The sequence below is a fragment of the Crocodylus siamensis genome, chromosome 4, assembly GCF_052110815.1.
Source record: "Crocodylus siamensis isolate JL-2025a chromosome 4, ASM5211081v1, whole genome shotgun sequence".
NCBI classification, from domain to species: Eukaryota; Metazoa; Chordata; order Crocodylia; family Crocodylidae; genus Crocodylus; species Crocodylus siamensis.
In genome coordinates, this window is record NC_143398.1 from 183,218,397 (window position 1) to 183,234,497 (window position 16,101).

Below are 16,101 nucleotides of genomic sequence, written 5' to 3' on the forward strand. Positions count from 1 at the left end.
TGTATTGGAATGAATTAACTAGTGTGTCTGCATAAACTAGTCTCTGCTGGATGGATGCTCAGACTGCAGAAGTAACTGGAACTCGTGGGGATAAAACCTTACAACTAACGAAAGACATAAAAGACAAAAAACAACGGTTCTTTAAATACATCAGAAGTAAGATAAAGAAAAAGAAAAGCATAGGTTTCTTTTCCACCCAGTCCATGCAGCAATTTACCTTCAATGATTTCATCAACTGACTTAAATCCTTCCTCAATGTTTCCTTGTTCTACTTTCTTCTCTGATCCAAAGTATGAATTGTGCTTTACTGCATCCTGCAGCAAGGAAAAAAGCCCATATAAGTCGACTGCAATACTAAAGACAGTAATGTGCTTGAAGTACATCATTTTGATATGCATGTATTCTTATAGTAATGGCTGGGGTTGAGTAATATGGTAATCATTATGTGTTATTTGCCAGACAGTTATGTTCACTCTTAAGAAGGACAATGCCTAATCACAGACAGAAGTGCAGCTGCCAGCTATAGCAGAGAATGCTTTGCAGAAAGTGTTCTGAGTTACAAGGATCCCCCAGTCTAAACAGAAGTTCACTCTTGGTTCCAGTGCTAATTGCAAACCTTCAGACCATTTCTCCTAGCTACAGCCCCAGCTCTCTACCAGGAGCACTGTTTTCAGAACGGGAGGGGAGCTCATTCTTGGGGCTCTGCAACCCACGCTGGAGGGTGGGGCAGGTGAATTGGAGCCCCCTGCTCCACCCTCCCGGAGGGGCTAAAAAAGCTTCAGACTGAATTCTCTCTGCTCCCTTTTCCCCCTCCCATTCTGAAAACAGTGATAGGCTGGCAGGCAGTGCAGACAGACATTACAGAACATACTCTGTTTTAAAACATCTTCATCTGACTCCTCATGCAATAAGGGGTCAGATTTTCACCCCATCTGCCATCTTTTAAGCAGTCTGTAGCTATGCACTTGTGTTTGGTCACAGCTATAAACCAGTTTCTGTGGCCAGATCAGGCTAAAATTGTCCTTTTTGTTTGTGCCCAAAGAATTCAGATTGGTGATGGCTATACAGCAGGGGTTGGCAAAATGCAGCCCACGGGCCGAATCCGGCCCACAAGGCCATTCTATCTGGCCCACGGGGCCCCTAAAAAGTTTAGAAAATTAATATTCATCTGCCTTTTGTTCCTGTCAAAAATGAAAGGAACCATGGCCAGCAGGACCCAGGGGAAGCCCAGCCAGCTCCCGTAACAGCAGGGCCCACCCAGCCTTGCCCTCCCAGTTGGAAGTCCCAGCAGGGGCTTCTGGCCTGGGATGATGTGGCTGCACTGGTGCTGGAAACTCAGGTAAAAGGGCAGGGAGGGCAGGTGAGGACTGTGGGCAGGGAAGGAGCCTGGGGAAAAGTGGTCCCTCCCCCGCCACATGGCCGGCACTCCCTGCTGCAGCCACTCACAGCCTACGTGGGGCTGTCCGGAGCAGGCACAGGCAGCCCCACATGGGCTGTGAGCAGCTGCAGCGTGGGGCACTGGTACGGGGTGGGCAAGAGGCCACTTTTCCCGCACTCAGCACCAGCTTGTAACCCACCCCTGCTGCCAGCCTAGGCCCTGCGCTGGCTCTGGGCTTGTCCACTGGGGCTGCAGCATGATGGCAGCAGCTGCAGCCCCGCCACTTGCTGCGCCAGGCAGTGCTTGCTGTTGCTGCCCAAACAGAGCTCGTGTTCTGGGCAGCCTGGAGGCAGTGGTGGCCCTGCACTGCAGCTGCTCGCAGCCCATGTGGGGCTGCCTGTGCCTGCTTAGGGCAGTCCCGTGTAGGTGCAGCAGGGAGTGCTGACCACAGGGCAGGGGAGGGGCCGCTTTTCCCCCACACTGAGCACCAACTCGTTCCCTGCCAGGGAGCAGGGGGTTGGGGCTGCACACTGCCCCCCACCTGTACCATGGTGCTGGGGGGCACTGGGAGTGAGCGGGTGCACAGGACCCACACCAGCGTCCTGAGGCCAGTGCCGGTGGGGCCCAGAGCAGGGCAGCAGGAGTACAGGGATCCCGGCTGGCAGGGGCTCCCCCCTCTCCCTGCTAGTGCAACCCAGCCCGGCTCCACAGACCCCTGCCAGCCTGTGCCCTGCTCTGGGCCCCACCAGTGCTGACCTTGAGACATTGGTCCCAAGACATTGTTACATTAGTCTCAAGATGGTGACCAGGGGGCAGGGCACCTGTCAAGGGGCAGGGCTACCCATGTGGCCCTTGACAGCTTGCCAAAATTGGGTAAGCAAACCTCCACCCAAAATAATCGCTCGCCCCTGCTATACAGAGTAGCCTGCCAAATAGCTGGGTGCCTATGTGACCCCATCAGCCAACAAAAAAACGATGGTCTACCTCTAAAATGCGAAAGGTGTTAGTGGGGTAAAGCAGTCTTCTTTCCAAACAGTATTTGATTAGAAATAAGAGACTGTATCTCTCTGACATGTGATTAATAATCTTTTGGGCTGTAAGGATGTATTTTTTCAGTGGTTATAAATGGATCAAGAAAGATACCTGACCTGGCAAACAGACACACATCTGGGGCAGGAAGTTATATGCCTAGTATATACTCCCCAATAATTCAACAGATTTAAGCAGATGAGCAGAAAATAATAGGCACTTAAGAAGTTGCTTTGGGAGAAAGTTTTTGTCTACAGACCCCCAGACATTGGAACGATTTAGTCCATGAGCAAAGAGAGGTAATTAACCATGTTCATCTGAAGTCAGATAAAAATATCTTAAGCACATTTTTTTTGTGTGAAGTTGAAGTCACTTAATCAGATGCTGTGAAAGGACAGCACAGAGCATTCAAATGACTGAAATATTTCAGAGGTGGATACTGACAGATTCTGATAGCCAATGGAAACAGAACCTTGGAAGAACATAGATACAGGATGCATGGTCCCAAATTTTCAACTAGTGTAATCCCACTGATATCTTGACCTACAGGGAGCTATACTGATTTACAACACTTAAAAAGTTAGCCCACAGAGGGACTGAAGTGTTCATTGCACACTTTTTGATATACTCTTTTTCTGTGTATTCCAGCCCTGATGTATAAAGGGATGGACAGGTACCATCTAAACAAAGATTTTCATACTCACCAAAATAACACATTGTGAAAGGGATTTATACACTGTGTGGTCAGAATCTTAAGAAACAAAATAATAACTTATGCCAAGTGAAAAACACCTGGAAGAGTCCTGCACACCTGGAAAAATAAATGAAAGGGTTCAAGGTCTTCACGAGATAAGGCAAAGAGGATGGATTTTTAGCTCAATGGTCAAAATTGGCTCCAGTTCTTTATACTGTATTTTCACTTTTTTAGCCCCTCTCTTTGCCTGAATATCTGACTCTGCAACCACAGCACAGATGATCTGACCCACATAAATCACCTGCAACATAGCAAACACACAGAACCTGGTGAGCACATTGGACTGATTATACTGTATAACTTCACAGTGAGAGTGTCTTTGGGGAAAGAGAGTTATGTCCAGGCAGTTCTGCTAATATTATCCTCCTTTAAGAACTTGGCTTAGTGAACACTAAGTTTCATGAGATGTAGTGTGCTGCTGCTGTGCATCATCTTTGCTGTTAATATTTTGAGCACAAAAAGACATATATGGTCTTGGCTTGAGAAGTAAATAAAGCTTCCTTCTTTATAACAAAACAGAATTCAAGGCTGGAAGCAATAAGTATCTTGTTTTCTGCATATGCTTCCTTATCTTTAGTGCCATTTTTCCCTGGAACATCACTAGCTGTTACCACATCAACCACTCCTGGCACTTTGAGGGCTTCTGATGCATCAATTGATCTAGGAAGAAGAATATGAGTGACAGTGGCACAGGGGCTAGTTATAGGAGAAATACTGCAAATATAAACAGTTCTACAAATTTCAGGAAAAAGAAACACAGCCTTTTCATATTTTCACTTTACAATGCTGTGGAAGTGAGTAGTGAAAAAATAATCAACTGATTTTATGATGTGTTTTAAAGAGGGTAATGGGGACAGGTCAGGAGAAGGAAAAAAAGCCAGGAACTGAAGTAAAGTAGCTCTTAAAATTTTAGTCCCAGTACACAAACATTTCTAAATGCTCAGAATGCCAAGTTATATTTTCTCTCTTCCCCTATTGTGTTAAGAGCTCTATTCATTTAGGAAAGATACTGTCCTCTCATCTGCCAGCACCTCACATGAAAGAAATCCTTATCTCATAATGTAAGCTAGCCCAAGCAACAGTAGCAGAACAGATCCTATGCATTTGTTTTCATAGATTTCATAGACATTAGGGTTGGATGGAACCTTGCGAGATCATTGGGTCCAGCCCCCTGCCAAAGGGGCAGGAAGTCAGCTGGGGTCAAATCACCCCAGCAAGACAAGCATCCAAATGTTTACATAATGTATAGTAGAAATGGTGAGGATTAAAATATATTTTTCTGAATTTGTGCATTGTTGACCCACAATAGTCAGACTACAATATACATATTGTTAGGAAAGAATTAGGAAAATCTGAGTGTAAATGACCTATTACTATAACTCTTTCCTTACACCTTAAATCTACTTACAAAATTTTTGCATGGACTCTTGAACTTGTGACCACAGCCAAAAATAGCTCCCCATCCTGATGATGAATGTCATCACAGTAGATAGCTTCACCTGTGGCATGCTTAACTCCAGACTGGTGCATGATAGGACGTCCCACTGGATCTTGTGGAGGCTGCCTTGGGTCTACATCCTATTTAAGAAGAATATGACATTCTAGAGCCACAACACTAACCACAGAATGCCTCATTCTCTAATACATTCTGAAATCATTCAGCCATCAGAAAAGCATGCCCTTAAACTCATGCTGCCCAGATTTTGTGGCTTGGGCATTAATTGAAAAACCAAAGTTCTAAGTAGTAATTCCATTTTTCTTGTTTGTATTACATTGGGCACATTGACACATGCATTAATGAAAGGAACGAATGTTGGGTGCATTTAAGGTTGGAATTAAATCTTATGGGTCCACAGTTTGGTTTATCTTCTAAGCTTTGGATGCTTGAACACCTGCTGCATCATTGCTCTGGGTGTTTCTCTGAACAATCTCTTAGGGGTCTGACATGCCTATGTGAGGCCCCCCAGCTGGCAGTATCAGACCATTTTACCATATTATTCTTACGCTTTCTAGAATTAAGGAAAGCTGTCCATTTGTCTAGGGTTTTACATTGCTGTTTATTACCACAGAACCTGAGTGCACTCCATATAAAGCACTTAGTGGACTTCACAGAGCCTCTCATTTCTCCATGTTCACAGTCATGTTTTTCCTTGTGGTACAGTTTTTATGTCAACTATTTTGCCTCTAGATTGTATTAATTTCATGTTTTTTAATGGGGTTAGGAGAGATTTGTTGGGGGGGGGCAGGGACTGTCAATGACTCAGTGTACTGACAGGAAAAAAATCAATAGTAGGGTTGGAGCATTGTAGTTACAATAGTCCAGGAAATACATGAGAAGCAAGCAGAAGTGCTCCATGCAAGTTTTACAGTGCTGTAATTTAGAGCATTTTTTATATCACTATAAAGTTACAGTGCTCTTAAACATGACAGAAGTGTAGTGTTTGATGAAGGGACCTCTGATCCTCCTTGCATGTTCCAAGCTAGGAGGCAGGGGGTACGCCGCAGCCTCCTGGGGTTTCTCCATTGGTCAGAAATTTGACCAGCATACAGAAGTTATTTAAAGTGCTGTAGGTTGTTAAAGTGCTGTAAAATACAGTGCTTCAAATTTAATACCTCATTTAACAAGGGTTAATTTAAAGTGCTGTACCCATTTTTGAAATACTGTAAAGCCATGCACTTTTGTTAAGTCCTGGCAATAAAGCACTTAAATGGCAAAAAAGCAACTTGTGTGCACAAGAGTTTTAGGGCTCAATGCTTTTATTACAGTACAGTCTTCTGGCTATATCTGTTTAACTCTCTGGACTCCACAGCTAACAACAATCCTCCTCCTCTAGATTATCTATTTCTCCTGTCCTTTATTTGTTTCAGTGTGGCTGGAATGTTGTAGTTGTGATAGTCTAGGAATACACAAGATGCAAGTTTTCTTTGATAATATATTGTAACAGATCAGCTGTATAGTTGGGAGAGAAGTTAGAGAAGCTTTCAGGCACAAAATGCACTTCCTCAGAGCCCAGCTTTTGTGCCTGAAAGCTTGTTTAACACCTTTCCCAAGTCCAATGAAGATATTACCAAAGAAACTTTGCTTCTTCATTTGTTTTCCCACTTCTTCTGATAACTTCTCTTTGTTCTATATTTTTATAGTACTTCTACTTCTTTAAGTGACTGTTTTCACATATATATTGGAGTTAAACAAAATTCATTGTTTTATCTGGTATCTAGCTTAAGCTGTCATTGCTTTGTGTCTGAAACTTGTCTAACATCTCTACCACCCATATAGTTGGTCCAATACAAGACAATATCAATCTTGCATCTCACAGATTCCCTGGGCCATCATGGCCACAACAGCTTACTAGCCCTATCACATGCACAGGAGACAGTTTACCCATCTGCTTAGGAAAATCACTTACCATCATCTTTAAACCATGCAACACTTGCAGGTAGAATTTGAAAAGGAAGCTGACAAGCAGAGTTCTTCTGTATTCCACCTTCCCACCTGGAGCTGAGGGGGAGAGAAAAATTTCGCCAAACACCCATCTGCAAGCTTCACCCAGCATCTGCTCATTCCATTGCCTGGGAGACAGACAGACACGCATGCATACATATTTACACTAACCTGCAGCTAACATCACTGTATGTGCAGGTATGCTAAGAAACAAAGTATAACTCATGGACCTGATCTTGCTGTCCTTTTGTATATAGTGGAAACTATGTGCCTGTAAAGACTGCAACAATTAACCTGTTAGTATTGAAGACATTGAAATTTTCATTCTAACATGTATCCGAATGAAATCTGGCCAGCACAGATGATCTTTCATTAATGGAAAAATCAAACAGTGCTTTTACCGGTGTCCTGCTTGGATGATCCACCAGGAAAGGAGAATGCTATCTTATGGTTGGGGCTCCATAGAAGACCCCTGGAAGAGAGTGACAGGCGCTAGGCTGTATTAATGCATTCCTGGGCACCTTCGATACTCCCACTACATTGTCATTGGTGCTCACTTTCTGGAGAGGGCTAGCCAGTTGTGAATCATTGCCCCAGTGGAGGTTGTGCGAGAACTGTACAAAGCTGAGTTCTGTGTCTGGATCTCCACTGTGCCAGATCTGGATATCTGGCAGAGTCTGGGCTTTACAGAGCCTACAGTATTGTATGTCAGAGTTGTACTTAGCCAATACCTCCCAATTAGCTTCTGGCAGGATTTTCTTGCACTGACTGTGGTAGAGCCAATGCCTCCATAAAGAATGTTCAGGTCCATAATGACATTTGTGCCTGGTTTGAAAAGCACTCTCATTGCAGAATTCACAATCAACAAAGAGTTCTTCCGGTGCGCTGCCTGTCGGAAGGCTGACACAAAATTATTCTGAGCAAAAGAGAATTAAAGAAAGAAATTTCATCATCATCAGATATGGATCCTCTTAAAAGGAAAATAACCCACTGCTGTTGGGTCTTCATTAGTCTCACCTGGCCCAAAGAAACAGAAAGAAGTTGCTAAACCAGTATGGGGACTGTATTTCTTTGACACACTAACTACGGAAGGGTTGACATGCCCCAGAAGATGTATCTGAGGTTCACCTACTTACTTACAGACTGACCTGCCAAATCACAGCTTTCCCTACTGGTATAATGCATTGTTAGAAGCCCCCTGCCCCATGCCCTCCCTCTCCTCGCCTGTCCAGAAGTGCTAGGCAATCAACATTGGCCTAAGTCACTTACAATACTGCTGATGTATTAATATTTATGGAAGTGGCTTTCAGCACTGGAGCAGTTTGCAGTGCTGTGCCAAAGGACCTAATTCCCTGATGGATTGTTTTTAACAGCCAGATTTCTATATTTCACACCGTAGCACCAGAGCAGTTGTATAATCCAGTCACTCCTGATGCCCAGACCTTGGAAGCATGGGTTAGAACCATGTCCCCTCCAGACTCAGGGACAGCTTCAGACCAAAACTCCACATCCAAACAACCTCAGAATTTCTGAAATCTCAAGCCAAGGTTTGTGATCAGTGTATGATGGGACTAAGACCCATCTCTCAGTTTCTCACATCCTCATGAAATTATGGCTAACACTGAGTACTTTTAGAGGTGGAAGATTATTTTCACCATATTCTTAGATCATCTTCATGTCCCCTCAGTAACATTCAGTCCAGCTGCAAGTAACTGAAAAACCCCCCAGCAGAAGACAACTGCTATAAGAAACAGTGAAAATACAAGCTATTCAAATAGCAGTTATGTTTCTACCCACAAGAAAACAACCTCACTCTACGCTCTCTTGCAGATATCTGGATCCTTTTGCTCACACCCAGTGGTGCCCTATATGGTGATTTCAATAAAAATGATCAAGGACTAGGAGACTATTCAACATGAGGACAGGGGACAGAGTTAGACTCCAAGAAACAGCCATGGATCCATTTTCCTGTGATAAGTCTAATGAAGTTCCTTACACTTTTGGTACTATTACTGGCTCTTGCTTTAACTATGAAGTGTGAGATATTTTTTGAGTCCTCCAGCAGTGTGAGGACCAATGTCTCTACTCTCCTCTGCTCTCAGATTGGAATGGTTCTTTCTGTATTAGTGTGATTAGTTTAGTTACACAGCGAAATTTCCAGCGATATACACAGGTTTGGTACTTTTCCTTCCATTCATCTCCATTTCTGCTGCTATGATCAGCCACAGCTTGTAGAGCAAATACTGATTTATGGAGTCTTGTGATTTTTCACAGAATATCAGCAAGAGTGATCCAGACCCCAAAGAGGTATAGGATCCCCCCGCATGCTGCTGTAGATGCTCAAACTGCAACAATACACAGCTACTTTGGTGGAGATGAGGACACCTTACTTTTTATTTTTAATCTTGGGTAGACCCTACAATGTTGGCACTGGCAAAGTCCCTTCCTCATCTTATAGTTTCATAGTTTCATAGATGTTAGGGTTGGAAGAGACCTATTAGATCATCGAGTCCAACCCTATGCTCTGGGCAGGAATGAGTACTGAGGTCTGATGACCCCAGCCAGGTGTCTGTCCAATCTCCTTTTAAACATCTCCAAGGAAAGGGACAGCACCACCTCCCTTGGAAATTTATTCCATGTTTTGGCAACCCTCACTTCAAATAATTATTTCCTGATATCCAATCTGAATTTGCTCTCTTCCAGTTTGTGGCCATTATTTCTAGTTACCCCAACAGTTGCCCTGGTAAACATTGTATCCCCTATTTCTTGCTGCTTCCCTCCTCCCGATGAGTTTGTAGGTGGCCACAAGATCACCTCTCAGCCTCTTCTTGTGGAGGCTGAAGAGGTTCAGGTCTCCCAATCGGTCCACATAGGGTTTTTTCTGTAGGCCTTTAACCAGATGAGTGGCCCTCCTCTGAACTCTCTCCAGGCCATCGACACCCCTCCTGAAGTATGGTGCCCAAAACTGGATACAGTACTCCAGGTGTGGCCTAACCAATGCTGCATAGAGGGGAAGAATCACCTCCTTAGATCTTCTTCAACCTCAGCACTCTTAGCTGTCCCTGAATTTTTACTTCAAGTCATTTTTACTTCAGAGGGACACCTGATACTGCTATCCTGGCTGATACAACCATTTGCCCTTCCTGTAACTCAGTAGCACCAAGTTCTGCTACCTTCACTCACAGCAATGAGTATCTGACTCTGTGTATATCCCCACTGAGATTAGTGAATACTTCACCACACAGTGAGGTACTGATCACTGGGTGAGGCTGGCAGGACCTGGCCTTCAGCTGAAGGATGTGAGCCTGACATTACATCTTCACTAGAAATACTTGGGCACCCTTACTTCTGTACTATGAAGAATGGGGTACCATGGGAAAGAAAAGTGAATACAGAAAGTCCCAGACAGCTTAGAACTGTGGACAGACATTGATAAAAATGAGACTCAATTGGGCAAAATACAGGTGGAAGAAAATAGCTTAGCTCCAGAAAGCAGAGGCATGGGAGTGATAGTGAAAGGCCAATTAACCAGGACAACATGATGCCATGTGGCAGCTGGAAAGCCACAAAAGCAGAGGCTTCATATTTCACAGAGCTAGAGGGATAATTTGAATCATTGAGTGAGCTACAGCATGAAATTTCTTGACTCAAGTAGAGGTAGGACCTGGTCCAAAGCCCTCTGAAGTTTGTGGAAATTTTCTTTTCAACTTTAGTGGGTTTGGAATTAGACCTTTGAAGACTCAACCAAAATGTTTTATTAACATACAAATTACATTTAATATCCTTCTGTTTCTCCACCTCTGTTTTTTAATGAGGGACAAGGCTCACAGTTGTCAGTGTGTTGCTTAAAAAATACTGGAAAATCTTCTTCCTATTGTTTCAGGCTTTGCTCTAGGCCAGGCCTGTCTAACAGAAAGCCCACAGCCCATATACAGCCTGCAAGGGGTTAAGTTGTAGCCCCTGATGTCCACCCAGATGTTGCTCCCTCCATCACTCCAGCTACAACAATAGATAGAGTCTCAAGGCTCCCCCTCCCTCCTCCAGATTTCACTGCCTACCTGTACAGCCTGGGGAGCTGAGGGTGAGCCATGTGGATGCATTACACAGTGCAGCAGTGCGGCAGGGAGTATCTGCATGGTCCAGCAGTGGGGCACACATGTGGGCATTTGGTGCAGTGAGGGGGAGGTACACTGGCAGGGGGGGAAGCAGACCCATATACCAGTGAGTTCCAGCCCAGTGCATGGTGTGTAGCCTGGGAGGCCCATAGCTTACCTTGGTGAGGTCCCTGCATATGCAGAGCATTTGGCCCTAGCTGATTAGTAGTTGGACAACCCTGTTCTAAGCCATGTTTCTTTGAACTCCCTGGCCTGGGTTCAAAGCACATTTAAACTGATGGAGTCCTACCGGTGCCTTCAATGGACTTTGAAGCCAGTCCTTCAGGCCCTACCCTGCTCCTCCACACTGGAATTTTGTGCACACTACCTGTAAAATGGTAATACTACCTGTCCATGTAGGGGGAAGATCCTGCAACCCCTCATTCATGGGAGGAGTCCTTGTCTACATGGGTGACCTCAAAAGGAGTGTGTGACTCAGCATTTGCAGGGCCTGAAGGACCCATAAAGAGCATAAACGTGGGTGCAACTTAGGTACTAAAGTTTTTGCAGTACATATGGACACGATTTCTAAGGCAGTGTAACACTGTGCACAACACACAAGGCTAAAAACAGCCCAGGTTGTAAATTAGAGCCCTTACCTTCTTAGAGTACGGGATGAGAACCGACACTATAATCTCATTTGGTTTAATGTCTGCATTTTTACATCCAGAAAGAAAGTCATCGGTTAAAGGAATCTGTCGTTTTCCATCTGTTGGAAAAAGTGTAGGTTGTCAGAGAACATGGCGAGAGAAATGAAATGTCTTTGCTTTGCAGATTCAGAATTCATCCAAACCTGAGAACAAAACAGACCAGAGATGCCCCGTATCAATTCTCCAGCATTTTGGGATCTAGGACTGATGCTGCACTGCAGAAGCTTTCCCAGGAATATCAAAATAAAGCTTTTCAAAGAGAAAAAGGGTTCAAATGGGTGCTGAATCTTTTTTTCCTAGGAAGCAGAGGGATCAATTGTTTGAATGTATGTATTTTTCTAGTTCTGTTTTGCTGCTTAAAGGCTTTTAGGATATTAAAGAATCAAAGCAAAATATGTTTTAAGGTAGAACTTATCCAACTTTATGATGTGAAGGAGACATTTGAGAACATTTTAAATTCAAAATCACTAAAATTAGAGACATTTTTCAGAAGCAGCTATTGATTAGAAGTGATCAACATAATTTGCAGCAGCACAGCAGCGTAGCAGAAGCATGCTGGGCCCTTAACCCAGAGGTTGATAGATCAAAACTGTCCTCTGGTAAGTGTTTCTCCTTACCATCTATAAACTTACTAAGAGGAGGCAGCGGGTAATGGGAGATACCTTGTTGTACCTGAGCGTGTCCTGGAATAATGGCCATAAGTTGTTAGAGAATAGGTTCAGACTAGATATCAGGAGGCGCTACTTCACAGTCAGGGCGGCTAGGATCTGGAACCAACTTCCAAGGGAAGTGGTGCTGGCTCCTACCTTGGGGGTCTTTAAGAGGAGGCTTGATGATTACCTAGCTGGGGTCATTTGAGCCAGTTTTCTCTTCTGCCCAGAGCAGGGGGTCAGATTGGAAGATCTGCAAGCTCCCTTCCCACCATATATCTATGAGAAGTGAGGATTGATTTATTTCACCGGCTCTCCAACCCAACTCCTAGTGAATTTGATATTCAGAGCTTTTTAAGACAATGAGGCACAGGTTTTCTCAAGACAAGCAAGACATCAGCAGAAAAAGCAACCAATGGCAAGATCTAGGAATCTGTAAGATAAAGCTGGGCTAGCCTGGCATGTGCAGAATGGTGGGAGGGTGCCAACCCTCAATGGCTGCCTTTCTTTTTTCTGCTCACCAACTCACTTTCATGACATTGCCAGCTTTGCTTCCTCCTGCAGTATACAGCAGAAAAGATAATAGCAGGCTGTGTGATAATACTTTTTGCCAGGGACACTAACAGGAAAATGCCAGGGACACTCAAAGGAATAATTTTCTCCAGCATCTGACAACATGAATCAAAAAAGCCTCTCTCAGATCCATTGCCTGTATTGGTCATTGTCATTCTGTGCTATGCAATGTTGCTCTACACATTTAGCCCAGGTCCCTAACATAGATATTCTACATCTTACCTTTTGATGCCAGGTTGAGGATAGAGTTGCCAACTGTCAGGACAGGGTTCAGATCCCATGTTGTTCCTCTACTAACAATGTGTCCCCCTAAAGACTTTCACAAATAGAGAGATTATTTTTATGGCTCTTTTCCCCATACAGAACAGTATGAACCTATAACATGACCCCACTTTCAGAGCTACTGGAAATTTAAGGGACCTTATTTCAATTTAAAGAGCTGGAAATAGCTTGTTCAGTCTTGATTGATGTTTCCTATTCCTGACACAGACCCAAAGTGTCCTGGGTAGTTCCTGCACAAAGGACCAACAGGAGGGACAGTGAGAACTCTGTCTCATACCCATTCAATTCTTGGATTCTCAGTCAACGTGGTTATCAACTGCAGGGCTCACTACAGCTACACAGACACCTCTTCCTTGGTGTCTAGACTGCCACCCCCAATTTATTTCACATAAGCTTATCATACAATAATAACTTTTAATCCTTTCCAGTGCAGGCTGTCTTCTACTAAATGGATAAGTGGACACACCTAATTTAATATTCCTGGTCAAGACCCAGGAACACCCACCTCTAAATAAGTGCTATCATTTTGCAAGGGAACGCCACACTAATATGCTTGTGGTACTGGCCTATTCAGTGTCAGAATTGAAAACATACAGCCACACTCCTGATCTGTTCTCCAGCCAGAGTTTTCAGCTGCTGCAAGAGAGCATGGAAAATCTTTGTCTTCTCCTCTGGGAACTCCAATTTCACTTCTCTCAGGATGTCTCTGAGCTGGGCCAGTCCGCAGGCAGCTCCTATCACTAGTCCTGGAACAAAATATTTGAAGCAGTTGAATGAGAACATCACCATACTTCAAAATGATCCCAACTGTACAACTGGCCCATGTGAACTGTTTTCCTGGAAAAACATTCTGTACTGATGAGAATCAAGGACTCTTATCTCTTCTAGTATCTAATATCACATCACCCAAGTTAATCCCATCATTGCCATTAACAGAACTGTTATAAGTTAAATCAGGAACTCACCATTAGTAGTGCTACTCACATCATGCAAATCTGGAATCATGGTGGGATAGAGGATAATGGGATGATGAACACCAGCAAATTTCATATCAAGCCCTGAAGGATGGAGAATTATGATGAGAAAAAGGAAACTAAAGCTGGCTATATCAGATTCCCAGAACTGTGGGTCTATAATATGATGGATGCATTCCAAGAACTCATTATTACCATCAGCCTTCCTGCTTTGTGGGCTACCAACCTCTTGGGCACAATGGATTCCTTTTCCTTTATTCCTCCTGTGCAAGACCCTGTTGGTTCTTTCTGCTACAAATCTCAAACTCTCTGTCCTTCTGCCGTTTCCATGATATCCTTAATTTCTTTCCCCGATTATAGCAATTTCTTCTCTGCACTCCTTGCTTTCCCTGCCACATCCGTCAGAATGTGGGATGACACCATATGACAGCAGAATTATTTTCATGGTTTACTGCTCTGCATAGCTTCTTGTCTCCCTGAATCAACTTCCTGCTTCCCATCATGTTATGTATAGAGTCTTACGTCAAAAGCCTCACCCAACCAACCCACTGCCATCTCATCCCTACCCATCATTAAACTTTGCCTCCATCTTTCACTACACCAAGTCATCCCATCTTCATGTTCTTTTGTGTCTCCTTGCAAAATTCCAGCACCACCTCTTGGGTCTGGAACATGCATCACTGACCTTCCAGCTAACATATATTTAAAAAGCAGCAAATAAGATCTGTGTATGTAGCTATAAATTTACCATGATTTCTCAGTGCTATAATCTTCAGTCTCTGTGTCCTAGCTCCCATTGCCATATCATGCCTCATATAGGCCCTGAACCAATGCCAACAGAAATCAATAGTGAAAGTCCCACTGAGTTTAGTGGGTACTGCACCAAGCCTTTAGAAGCACTATCAGCACCAAAGTGTTTGCCATTCTAGCTGTTTGCAAAATCCCAGGCACCTCAGGATACAATATTAGCCAATAAATAACAACACAGGCAAGTTTCTACCATCTGAGCATAGATCTGAGAATTGGGGTCTCTCTACATCTCCTTACAGTCAATGTGTGCATTTAGTTTCCAGAATAACCAACTGAAATATCTGGGACACTTCTGGTTGCAAGGAGATTCTCCTCTGAAAAGTGACAGTGTGCAAACAGCACTGCCCTACTGACCTGATCATCTACCTGTTTGTATTTGAAGACACATCTAACTATCCTTATTCTGCTGTTTACTCCTGAGAAGTCAGAGGAGCCAACACAGCTAGGAGGAAGTTAGTGGGATCTTAGCCTTTCTGCACATCCTCCACAGAACTGTTCCAAATCAGTTTTGCCTGGGCTATTTCCTTGAGCACATGCAGCTGTAACTGGAGATGCAATCTGAAATCTGGTCGTTGCGCAGGGGAAGTGAAGGCTTAGTTTCCCAGCACAAATTGTTTACAAATCACAATGCAACATGCAAAGGAAAAGACACAGCTTAAATCTTAAATCCCACAGTGAATCCACATGGACTAGAAGCAGAAAAATAAGGGAAACAAACAGATCATAAGCCACATATTAGTATAAAGATTGCCTTCTTAGTCCTTAGTAGCTGTATCCCCACCCCTCAGACAGAACCAGTTCATCTAATACAATAAGGGATGGATGTTGGCACTGGGTTTATGACCCAGATACCTTGTTCTGGGTGGACCTAAACTGTCAGACTGACCAGGACATCTCCATCTGATAATAGGCAAATTTTATTGATACACAGTGATAGCAGATAAGAAGAATGGAAACAACTCTGTACCCACCAGTCCCAGGGTTCACAGGGTCAAGGTATGTCTGGCCAGAATGTAAACTTCACTCTGAGGTTCTCTCCTGAATGTCAGATGTCAGCAGTCTGGAGGTCAGAGGCTGAGGCCCAACCCAACCTCTCCCCGTCACAGTGGGGTGGATAAAACAGGCTGGTGGTGTGCCCCCTGTCCATGGTGGTCTCGGGATCCCCTCTCAGGGACACTTTGCTGTTCTGTAATCCCTCTTTTGTACGTATTTCTCTCTGTGATGACTCTTCATCTTTGGACATTGGTGATTGGTCTCTTTCATCATACTGTTCACATTCTGTCCTGTCAGCATTTCACAAACCCATCACATGCACACATCCTAATTTGGACTCTTTCCAGTCTTCTCCTAATTCGGTCTGTTCCCCAAAACTGGAAATCTCAACGGCTCTGGAGTTGGGCACTGT

General features: G+C 44.0%; 1 pseudogene; it reads right to left on the reverse strand.

Moving 5' to 3' along the window:
* The window catches only part of LOC149867301 (aldehyde oxidase 2-like), a 50,618-nt pseudogene that overhangs the window by 18,272 nt on the left and 16,245 nt on the right, over window positions 1-16,101 (reverse strand).